General features: G+C 39.6%; 1 long non-coding RNA gene across 1 annotated transcript; it reads left to right on the top strand.

The window, feature by feature from the left end:
• Positions 1-9,643: 9,643 nt before the first annotated feature.
• On the top strand, positions 9,644-11,657 carry LOC125384235. The gene is made up of 2 exons (XR_007223077.1): positions 9,644-10,497; positions 11,056-11,657. It is a non-coding gene; the product is annotated as an uncharacterized LOC125384235 (long non-coding RNA).
• Positions 11,658-12,870: the final 1,213 nt, after the last annotated feature.

Genomic DNA, 12,870 nt, shown 5'->3' with positions numbered 1-12,870 from the left:
GGTCTTAAGTCTACACAAGTCCTTTAAAAAAAGACAGAGAGAAAAAGAAGGTTGATTTGATTTTTTGACCAGTTCCCTAGGGTGCCTTGGGCTGTTTGAAGCTCACCTGGTAAGCTGGCAGAACCTCTGAGATGCACACTGACTGTCACCTTGACGCGCCGAGGAAGTCGCCCATTTTTTCTGAAATGGGAGAGAGAGTGAATGAAAATTTTCAGTCTAGATGGGATTTTGCATGGTCAAAGGGATCAGGAGGGGCCTATGCAACAACCCATGACTGCCTGGGGGGTCCAGGAAGGGGCCACCCCATCATTGTAGACTTAAGACTTTCAGCAGGTTTAAGGGCTCCTATAGCCGCCCTTAAACCTGCTGAAGATCTTAAGTCTTCACAAATCCTTTAAAAAAAGACAGAGAGAAAAAGAAGGTGGATTTGATTTTTGACCAGTTCCCTAGGGTGCCTTGGGCTGTTTGAAGCTCACCTAGCAAGCTGGCAGAACCTCTGAGGTGCACACTGACTGTCACCTTGCTGTGCAGAGGTAGCCGCCCATTTTTTCTGAAATGGGAGAGAGAGTGAATGAAATTTTTCAGTCTAGATGGGGTTGTGCACCATCAAGGTCAATGGATCAGGAGGGGCCTATGCAACAGCCCATGACTGCCTGGGAAGGGTCCAGGAATGGGCCACCCAATCATTGTAGACTTTAGACCTTCTGTAGCTTTAAGGGTTTCCGTTGATGCGCCAAGGAAGCCACCAATTTTTGCTGAAATGGGAGAGAGAGTGAATGTCATAATAACAATTTAGATGAAAAAATTGCTCCTTTACAAAAAATAGTAGTCTTGACTGGGACTAAACTTATCGCAAAGCATTTCAAGTTACTTGAGACTTAGAAAGTTCCAGTAAAGACTTCTGCAATGATTAATACCAACAAATCTGTTTTTATTACTGATGAAAATGTCAGATCATGATCAATGCGGTTATGTCTTGCTAGAGAAGAAACTGTTTTACCTGGGTTTTTTTAATTTCATGTCGTTCATACTTTTCGACAGATCTTCCATCTTGAGCATGTGCTCATATCTAATTAGATCCAATTAGATGCTCAGCTTGTATTATCTGGAATAATGGAAAATATCATCACTGATCATGTATTTTATCTCATTTTTTTATTTGCCAAATGGTAATTCATAGATGTATATTTGAATTTGAAAAATAAATTCCAAACAGATTTTATACAAATAGGGCATCATATCATATATTGTTTGGAGATTAAAGTTGTGTCACTTTAATACATGGAATTGTATTTCATACTTTTTACTTTATTTTCGTTATATATTGAGGACCGCAGTTGAGCAGTACAGAATTAATGAAAGTGTCTCAGAATCTGTTCATATAGTTATTTTTATCCAGAAAGAAGATTGCACATTCCTGAACCTCTGTCTCTCAGACACATTAGAATAAATGGAGAAAGGGAGCCAACTCAAGTCTAGAATGATTTGGCAAGTCCTAATTGCCTGGGCCCTGGGTCTGATTAATAAACATTGTTCTAGGCACCATTTGGATTTTATTTTATATATTTATATTACAAGCATGATAACTCTTTTTCTTGGACACCATGTGAATCTACTCCCTGGAATCTTATCAGGGTTTCTGAAATAAAAAAAATATAGTTGCATCTTGTAGTTGACCAACTTTTGCCACACGTAGTGATTGCTTTGCTCTGGAATATAACAAGCAGAGAAAGATGTAGTGTATAAGTATGGAGCTTGATGACAAGAGGTTTTTACTGTGTTGGGTATGCAAGTAATAGCAAAGACATGTCAATGTTTCGATCAGGGCTGATGTGCACAAGTGAATATTTCGGAGAAAGGCGAGTTGGGTTGACTCTGCATTTCTCGGAACTTTCGATCTGTCCGAAGTCGAGGATCGCAAATACAGTACAGCACAATATTCAAAGACACATAAACTACATCTTATATACCTGATGTGCAGATTGTGAGTGAAACACCGTATCGCGCAATGACAGCCGAGACAGCGATGCGTTCGTTAGACATCAACAGCTTTGCGGAAGATAGTGTCACGTGCATACACAAGCCACGCCCACTCATGAATATTGTAGACTTCCGACCATTGTAGGTTTAAGGGCACAACATGTATACTGGCACATAACATGTGTTGTGCCCTGCAGAGTCAACCCAACTCGCCTATCTCCGAAATATTCAGTGGTGCACATCAGCCCTGATCGAAACATTGACATGTCTTTGCTATTACTTGCATACCCAACACAGTAAAAACCTCTTGTCATCAAGCTCCATACTTATACACTGCACCTTTCTCTACTTGTTATATTCCAGAGCAAAGCAATCACTGCGTGTGGCAAAAGTTGGTCAACTACAAGATGCAACTATATTTTTTTTATTTCAGAAACCCTGATAAGATTCCAGGGAGTAGATTCACATGGTGTCCAAGAAAAAGAGTTATCATGCTTGTAATATAAATATATAAAATAAAATCCAAATGGTGCCTAGAACAATGTTTATTAATCAGACCCAGGGCCCAGGCAATTAGGACTTGCCAAATCATTCTAGACTTGAGTTGGCTCCCTTTCTCCATTTATTCTAATGTGTCTGAGAGACAGAGGTTCAGGAATGTGCAATCTTCTTTCTGGATAAAAATAACTATATGAACAGATTCTGAGACACTTTCATTAATTCTGTACTGCTCAACTGCGGTCCTCAATATATAACGAAAATAAAGTAAAAAGTATGAAATACAATTCCATGTATTAAAGTGACACAACTTTAATCTCCAAACAATATATGATATGATGCCCTATTTGTATAAAATCTGTTTGGAATTTATTTTTCAAATTCAAATATACATCTATGAATTACCATTTGGCAAATAAAAAAATGAGATAAAATACATGATCAGTGATGATATTTTCCATTATTCCAGATAATACAAGCTGAGCATCTAATTGGATCTAATTAGATATGAGCACATGCTCAAGATGGAAGGTCTGTCGAAAAGTATGAACGACATGAAATTAAAAAAAACCAGGTAAAACAGTTTCTTCTCTAGCAAGACATAACCGCATTGATCATGATCTGACATTTTCATCAGTAATAAAAACAGATTTGTTGGTATTAATCATTGCAGAAGTCTTTACTGGAACTTTCTAAGTCTCAAGTAACTTGAAATGCTTTGCAATAAGTTTAGTCCCAGTCAAGACTACTATTTTTTGTAAAGGTGCAATTTTTTCATCTAAATTGTTATTATGACATTCACTCTCTCTCCCATTTCAGCAAAAATTGGTGGCTTCCTTGGCGCATCAACGGAAACCCTTAAAGCTACAGAAGGTCTAAAGTCTACAATGATTGGGTGGCCCATTCCTGGACCCTTCCCAGGCAGTCATGGGCTGTTGCATAGGCCCCTCCTGATCCATTGACCTTGATGGTGCACAACCCCATCTAGACTGAAAAATTTCATTCACTCTCTCTCCCATTTCAGAAAAAATGGGCGACTTCCTCGGCGCGTCAAGGTGACAGTCAGTGTGCATCTCAGAGGTTCTGCCAGCTTACCAGGTGAGCTTCAAACAGCCCAAGGCACCCTAGGGAACTGGTCAAAAATCAAATCCACCTTCTTTTTCTCTCTGTCTTTTTTTAAAGTCTTAAGTTTTTCGGAGTCAGTATACTGTGTCTGAGTGGGGTATTCATGTTAAACTGCGGCATGGTATCTCAGTGAGCTAACACTATAAATCGGCATCAGTCCAGACTAGTACAAGCAGCCACACATACACCCACACGTGCATGCACGTCGCTATATAAGTGCATTAATCTTGGACGCGACGTTAAACCCAATTTCACCTTACCTCACATACTAACTACTCACTCAGAACTAGAAATTATGAAATAACTTTTTCCTGTTAATTACAATACATCGGCCTTACTATATCACGCCAACCCTCGTGTATCCTTGCACATACTCACATACAGACACATCGGCCTTACTATATCACGCCAACCCTCGTTTCACCTTGCACATACTCACATACAGACACATCGGCCTTACTATATCACGCCAACCCTCGTTTCACCTTGCACATAATCACATACAGATACATCGGCCTTACTATATCACGCCAACCCTCGTTTCACCTTGCACATACTCACATACAGACACATCGGCCTTACTATATCACGCCAACCCTCGTTTCACCTTGCACATACTCACATACAGATACATCGGCCTTACTATATCACGCCAACCCTCGTGTATCCTTGCACATACTCACATACAGACACATCGGCCTTACTATATCACGCCAACCCTCGTGTATCCTTGCACATACTCACATACAGACACATCGGCCTCACTATATCACGCCAACCCTCGTGTATCCTTGCACATACTCACATACAGACACATCGGCCTTACTATATCACGCCAACCCTCGTGTATCCTTGCACATACTCACATACAGACACATCCGCCTCACTATATCACGCCAACCCTAGTGTAACCTTACTCATACAGACACACTCACCTCACATATCACGCTAACTCTCGTGTAACCTTACACATACTCACATGCAGACATATCCACCTCACTATGTCAAGCCAACCCAAGTGAATCGTTACACATACTCAAATAAACATCCACCTCACAATATCACGCCAGGCATCGTGTGTGGGGTGTGGGGTGTGTGGGATGTAGCCTAGTGCAGATGCTTAAAGCGTCCGCTCATTACGTCGAAGACATGGGTTCTAGTCCCCATATGGGTACAATCATGGACCCTAAATATAAGTGTCGATGGTAGAATGTGTGAAGCATATTTCTGGTATCCCCCCTCCGTGATATTGCTGGAAAACTGCTATACCAGAGACAGTTACGATGAATTCAATAAAGAACCTTTCTGTGCGTCAATGAAGCAAAGAAACATCGAACGCTCAGATACCTTACAGTTGTCAATTATAGAATATACCATAAATATTTTTAGAAGTGTTTCTTTTTTAAAACCCTGTTTTGTTCATCACTTAAACTACCATGACTTTCAAGGCAAACACTAAAAAGGTTATTTACATATTAGCATACATTTTGCCAGGTATCGATATGAGGCAAATTCCACATATGGCTGACTAACAAGGAGGCGCAGATTATAGTTGACACACACTTAAATTACTGTATGTATAAAATACAAATAAACTGGCTGCAGAGATTAACTTAACAATTAACAGGAAAAGCTATTCAAACCTGTATGTACAAAGCTATACAAATGTAGTTTACAAATTGAAGCCAGATTAATGTGCATGAAGCCAGTTTAAAATACGAACAGGTATATAAAACATGGTCGACTCACCATGGTCGACTGGTATGTAAACAAGAAAGCATGGATGACTTCATTAATATTCAAAGCCTGGCTACTGATCTTGGATCGGCAAATGTGATTGGAGCAACGCCACGTGGTATTGCTGTTGGACAACGCCCCATCCCATGCTACTGTTGACATAACTAATGTGAAATGTCACTTTTTGCCACCAAACACCACATCGCACATTCAGCCACTAGATGCCGGCATCAAAAAGAATTTCAAGCTTTATTATAAGAAACAGCAAATGAAATTACACCTCGACAATGTTGATGCTGAAGAACCACAAGCCCTTTACGTCAAGCGAGCAGGGGACTTTGAGAAATGTGCCTTCAAAATGTTAGAAACAGAAAACACTGACAGACTATTTTAAGTAGATGAAGCAAGTTGTTAAGACAGTAGCACTTGCATTTACACGAGGAAACGTGTGTCGTTGATTTTCGTAGTGTTTTAAGAACCAGACAGCTTCAATTAAATATGAAATTGCATTTTGTCTTGTTTGGAATTTCCCCAATTGGTAGTCTTAGCTACAGCTACAAAACCAGATATTTCTCTTATTTAAAACTAAGAGCAGAAAAAGAGAAAGAGACCTTACAGGAAAGAAATGTTTGTTGAAGGCAAAATAATTATCATTTATTAATTTTCGGGGACAATATATATTTTTGGAAAAACACACACACACAAAATGGTGATATTATGAGCAAAGATCCAGGTCGTCGGAGTGCTTTGAACCAGAAAACCCGATCCATGAAATCACCTAATAAAACAAGCATCTGTTACTGGGGATCACTTCTAAACGGAATCAACTGACTCCGTAGTCTAGAGGATAGAGCGTCTGCAGAGGGAGTGAGTAAGTGGGTGAATATGTTTTTTTACCGCGACATTCCAGCAATATCACGCCTCCGGACACCAGAAATGGACAATCGAATCCGGGCCTTCGGCTTAAGAGCGAACGCTTTGACCACTAGGCTAACCCACCGCCCCATGGAGAGCGGAAGGTCCAAACAACGTTAAAAGATAGTACTCTGCCTGGCGATAGGCATGAAGTGGATAAAAGAAGGACTGTACATGGTACATATTCTATTTTAGGAAACTCGTGTTAGAATTCATGTAATCACCTCACTCTCACTCAGTAAATAATAATGCTCACACTCGTTTCGAAAAATCAGTATGACACACATGCTTGTATTATAATCGCTATAAAAGTACCAATCATGACCTCTCTCAATATTTGCTGATAGGTGTGTAGTCCTAATCACAATCATCAGCTAAAATTAACTAAAAAATTTCTACAGTTTATAGATTTTAAGGTTCTGCACGGTTTAGTATAAACCGGATTTTTTGTGTAGTCAGGTTCAATGAACTACATACTACTTGTGCGTTTCTTTTTTTGAAGAGTGTATATGGATGCTATCAGATATAATTTGTTTGCGACGGTAGTTTAGATACGTTATTGGGGCGGTCGGGAAGCCTAGTGGTTAAAGCGTTCGCTCGTCACGCCGAAGACAACGGTTCAGTTCCCGACATGGGTACAATGTGTAAAGCCCATTTCTGGTGTCCCCCGCCGTGATATTGCTGGAATATTACTAAAAGCGTCGTGAAGCCAAACTCACTCACTAGATAAATTATGGACATGGCCTTCTGGTCCAGAGCTCTCAAAGTATAATATATCTCAGCGCCAAAAATGAATGATATATGCTTAGGAGTTACAGTCAAGGCAAGTTGTTATTTATACTTAAATCTGCGTACATTGGACGCCGACAGTGGGTTTAACGAGGTTTATACGTAATTAAGATATATTACAGCAGTGCCTTTTAACGAGGCGTATTCATAATTAGGAGTGGCTGAAAATAAGTGTCACATAAGATTATGTAAGCTTTGTTCACAGGTATCTTCACAGACTGACTGTAATAGTGTTATCTGTAATTGGTTGTTTTATCACTGAGCTCATGATACATTTATGTCATGAAACTTACACTCAATATACAGAATTATTGTTTAATACTACACACTAGTGTGATAGCTGCTTCTTTTATGGAAAATGTTAATGTTCTATATGACTTTGTACTTGATGTGCAAAACTTTAACATAAGTGACATTTCCTATTTTAAATGTTATTTGATGACTGTCAAGGCATCCCCAATAGAGGAGCTGGATATAGACACTTTGTTTGGTTTCTTTGAAGGTGGTGCCCGATCCCGAGCTGATTCCCCAAGGCTTATTCTAGATAGTATGACGTTTTGAATACGAAAGTTTTAAACCGTAGTAAGTATACAAAGGTGCTAGCCGCTTGTACGTTTGATAGCTTTCATAAATAGTGTCCAATCTTGACATCGGTCTTGTCCAAAATTGTGAGGCAGGCTGACGAATGAAAGCCAATCGTGAGTCATATATATAAGATTTAATGGTCCAGGGACCCGTTCCACAAAGCGATCTTAGCGGTACGACTGTCGTAAGTCAGTGTTAAAGAATGGGAGTTACGACCGACTTAGCGCTAAGATCGCTTTGTGGAACGGGGCCCAGTAACGTTATCCCAGTCGGGAGTGACAATGAGCCACAAATTCTACAAAGATCTTTTCGATATTGTAGGAAGGCTTGAAGAGCGCCACACGAAAACATTCATCGTCACAAACGTGAGGAAAGACACACACCACTGTCATACATGGCTTGTGTTCGAGGAGATAGAGCGTGTGCCCCTCTGTCACTACTGGTAGTAGAGTGATCTGTGACACATGTAGGCATGCTGCAAGCGACTTGGAACAATTGAGAGTCGAGCACGTAAAACTTGTCCATCCTTTTGTTTGTTGTTTTTATGTTTGTTATTAAACACTGCACTCAGCAATATTCCAGCTATATGACGGCGGTCTAGTTTTTGTAACTTATCGAGTCTGGACCAGACAAACATTTACCTGATGGTACCATGGGGGCTTTGTCTACCGATAGCCACATGTAGTCAGTGGAATGATTCTTATACACCCAGGTTTCATCAAGGTTAATGACCTGGAAGCCATGACGGTGATAGCTATAAATGGTACCGAGATAATGTGACCTTTTCCCATGAAACTGCTCGGTCATCGACACGAGCAGTTTATCGAAATCCCATCTCGTGGAGAGCAATAGTTGTCCGGGAAACATTAATGGCATTTTTAATTTCCTCCCGAATTCTACTACAAGTCGGAGATACCTTCTGCTCATAAAGCTTGTACACCATACGCCTAATAACCCTGTATCAAAGCTGTCTAATATCCTTTTACGTCCCAGTTTTGTTTTTGAGACCACCCCGATACCTTTTTTGTTTTATTTATCATACCCTAGACTTGATGGTATGAACTGAAAACACAAGAGCTTGGGCAGTTCGGCAATTCACCCTATCTAAATTAATAAATGGTTTCCCTCTATCTCTCCTACGTGTAAAGAATTTGTATAATTTCCCAACACAGACTCCATATCGTGTACCATGATTATGGCTCTGCAATGATTTTTTGTGTATGGATTAGATGTTTTATGAAGCCTACATTATTTTCATTATAACGGAGCCACGTACGCATATTTCTTTGGTCCGTTTCAGACTGCCATCATTGGACTTAGAATAAATGTGAACTTAGTGTTTTCGTTCGAATTTGTCTCCTGTAAACTTGTCGATAGGACTGAAATACTTCCAACCAAAGGCAGGTAGATCGGAAGTTACTCGATATTTCAATAGCAACAGTCTGTGAAAAATTCTATCTTTTTTTAACGGGCCAAAAGCATTTTTCTAGCATTTCCGACAGTACTTTAAATGGCAGATCAGGAACAGAGGGGGATTTTACGTTTATTGGCAGTCAAGGTAATAGTGTGGTAGATTATTGTATTGTGACCTCTTCTATGTATGAATGTTTTGAAAACTTTAAAATGGTAAATAGAACAGAATCTGACCATCTTCCCTTGACAGTCGACTTAACCTTATCATATGATCTATCACGTGAACAAGCACGCCATCAGGCGCTCGTGCTGCATGCGCATCTCACAGCAGAGATTGATTTCGGTGGGACTAACACGTGGGGATAAGTTTGTGAACAAACATAATGAAAAGATACATTGACCATTTTCAACATTATTTGGTAATAAATTAATTATAGAATAACCCACGAGGTACGAGTGATTAAGGAAAATATGTCACGAGTGAAATTAATGTTTTAAGTTCCGAACTTTAGCGAGGAACTTAAAACATTAATTTCACGAGTGACATATTTTCCGTAATCACTCGTACCGAGTGGGTTATCCTATTTATTACCCATATTCATATTAAAGACATGTTTCAAGAAAAAAACAATCAACTGTCGCCGATCAAGAATCAGCTGTTTTGTATCAATCCGCGTGTGAAAAAACACTGTCCACTCATTCCAACCGCATTACTCATTTAACGTGTTTTTACGCGTGAAAAACATAGTTCTGTTAAAAAATTGTAAAGATCACATTATTGCAGTTATATTTCTGTCCGATTTAAACAGCGTACACTATCTAGCACTGATAAAGAAGACAGGTTTCCAAAAAGGTTCGTCAGGTTTTTTAATCAAAGCTTGTTTTGACAAAATCTCGTCACTGACAGACAGCCCCGTCGTGCATCGGCAGATACATGCATTTCACATTGAGAAGAGGAAACATGGAAAACTTGTCAATTTTTTTATGTGTCATTTGACAAAAATGCCAAAACCTATAACAACAACATAGACGGAATGTACAGAAGTCTTATTTGTTAGAGAAAAGTTACGAAAAGAAGGTAAACTTTGAAAAGTATGATTGCTGTCACAGTGTCGGAATGAATGACCCGACTTGACCCAGATATGAGACAGCCGAAACCAGGAATGACAAGAGAACCGGCGTTACAGTTTAATCCGAACAAGTTTAAAGAACATCGTGTGTGATTTGAGACAAGTGTCACTGATTGGAAACATGTGCATGTGGGATTTCAGGAGGATTTGTCAAACGCGGAGTGGACACAGTCAGATGACGGGAGTTTGTTGATATTTTGATGTGATTCATAATGGTCGAATACCTGTTGATAGACAATCACGGTATCTGGAGACTTGGTGCTAAGCTGTCCGCATTCACGGAGTTCATTTAGTTCAGTGTCGGACACAGGATCAGCTCGCTGGGGTAAGTTTTCTTTTCCTTGTATTTTTAATAATTATTTTTGTTTTGATTTTAAAACCTCTCCGAGTTCAGCAAAGTGCATCGATTTCGCAACCAGATGCTGGTAATCATGTCGCTAAGGTAACACTCTATGCTACCCTTGATCTGAATTCTGAACTGTCTGATGTGCATGCCGAAATGATACATTTGCAAATAATAATGTTTAGTTGCACCTTTCCATAGTCATATTGTCCCCGGACGTCAGTCAGCCTGCATACCGCGCAGCGCCGTACTTTGCAGACGTCGCGGTTACGAAAAACGTATACATTGTATAAAAAAGTGTCACGTTCTTATTTCTTCACTCAACGTTACAAAATTGTACGAAATAGTGTATCTCTATGATGTCTTTCGGAAAGTCTAAATGTTGTTGCAAAATGAATTTGTTTTTATTCTCATGCCATCGTTGAAAGTGTGAGTAGTCATATTTTTCGTGTTTTTCTTATCTGTATACATTTGTGAACTAAGTTCATGTGAACTTGTCAAGTTTAGTCTTTTTCATTGTGTTTTCATTTTCATTGGCAGTTATCGATGTCATCATCGTTCACAAAGGCAAACCTGTCTGTACAAAGTCCGACTTTTGGATTCGGCCGGTCGAAAAATTCATCAAACAGCAAGCCCTCTAACACAGACGCAAACCAGGACTTGGTGGTGATGATCTTGGCGCCCTAGAGACAGTTTCTGGCAACATCACAATCTGAATCTTGGAACTTCAATCTGGCCATATGCAGTTTTGACAACAAAGACATTAAATGTGTTCAGAGGTTGAATTATACGAATAACTTTTCATGTCAGTCAGATCTCCGAGGTCATTTACTTTGACAGGTCTCAAATGGCCAGCCATGTTTGTTTACAAACGGGGACGTAGTTTTGGTTTTTACTGTAAAATGAAAATCATGTGAAATAAATGAAAAAATTGATAATGTGAAATCATGTTGTTAATATGAAACTATGTGTCTTGTCTTAAAAATCCCGAATCAGTGAGATTGTAGCACGTAAAACATCTGAAGGGAAAGGCGTGGATTTGTGAAAGAATGGGATGAGAGAAAAAATAGTTCCGTTGTCCAATGAAAATTGATCTTTGTTCCACTGACCAATCAGCTTCGAGAATCACTAATTGCACACTGTGCAAATATCAAAAAGTTATTACACTGCATATTTGAGCCCATATGGGTAATAAACACAAATTTAGACTCTGACGTAGAGACGTTACAAGACCTATTAAAAATGGCGTTATATCAATTATGTGACACCATGAAGCACGCCGACTTCAGGTAAACAAACTGCACCAACACCAGCCACAGTGTTCTGATAGGGAATTCGAGACACTTTGTGATTGTTTGTTGTTTAACCCCGCACTCAGCAATATTACGGTGATCTGTTAATAATCGAGTCTGGAGTAGACAATCCAGTGATTGACATCGTGTGCATCGATCCACGTAATTGGGATCGATGACATGCATCAACAAGCGTTAGTCGCCGGATGGTCAGTCAGCTAGCCTGACCACCCGATCCCGTTAGTTGCCACCCTCTGAGAGGATATCGTAAGTCCATGTCATTCAAAAAATATTTCTGCCTATTAGTCCTTTAAACGAAGAACATTTGTCATTTTAATTGTGGCTAACTTTGCGTACAATCGCCAGCTACTGAAGGGATGATGTAAATCCTGCTGGGGTCCATGCAAGTAGCATCGGTACTGTAAGTTCCCATGGTCCCCGGTATGGTGGTCTACCTTCAGTGCCTGGCGATCTATAGCCGGTTTTTATCTTGTATTGTTATGCATAGTGCTATCCTTTTTATGATTCCATACTAGTTTTATATCTTCTTCTGTGATAGTCTAGTTATTTTAATGTCCCTCGTAAGCAGGTTTTTTATGTTAGTTTCAATGTATTTATTATGTTTAACCCTTGATAGTCACGATATGGCTGAAATATTGCCGATGTGACTTAAATTTTTCACTCACTCACTCACTGTTTATCAACTCCCTACGCAACAAGTCTCTGAACATAGAGGGCATGGAGATCAACAAGCCTGAAAATATAAAGACCATCTTCTGAACTATTTTCAATAAAGCTTACGAGTTCTGCAAAAACCTGAGATTTTGCAATTTTCCCACTGTATCCTTTTGGTGTTTCACAACTTCTTCTGTGACTTCTGTATTTCATCTTCCCGAGGCAAGAGAGTTAACTGACTTTAAAAGTCCAGTTTCCACCCTTGCCGAACTAGGCTGGAATTCCTGCACTCCATCGTAGCGCCACAGAGTGGCTATTACGAGTTATGTCCTTTCTATGCCTCTCCTATTGACCAATCAGATTCAACCTCTCGTATCACTTGCATTTG

Source organism: Haliotis rufescens, unplaced genomic scaffold (assembly GCF_023055435.1).
Source record: "Haliotis rufescens isolate VD_foot unplaced genomic scaffold, xgHalRufe1.0.p SCAF_3, whole genome shotgun sequence".
Taxonomy (NCBI): Eukaryota; Metazoa; Mollusca; class Gastropoda; order Lepetellida; family Haliotidae; genus Haliotis; species Haliotis rufescens.
This window is presented reverse-complemented; position numbering and strand designations above follow the sequence as displayed.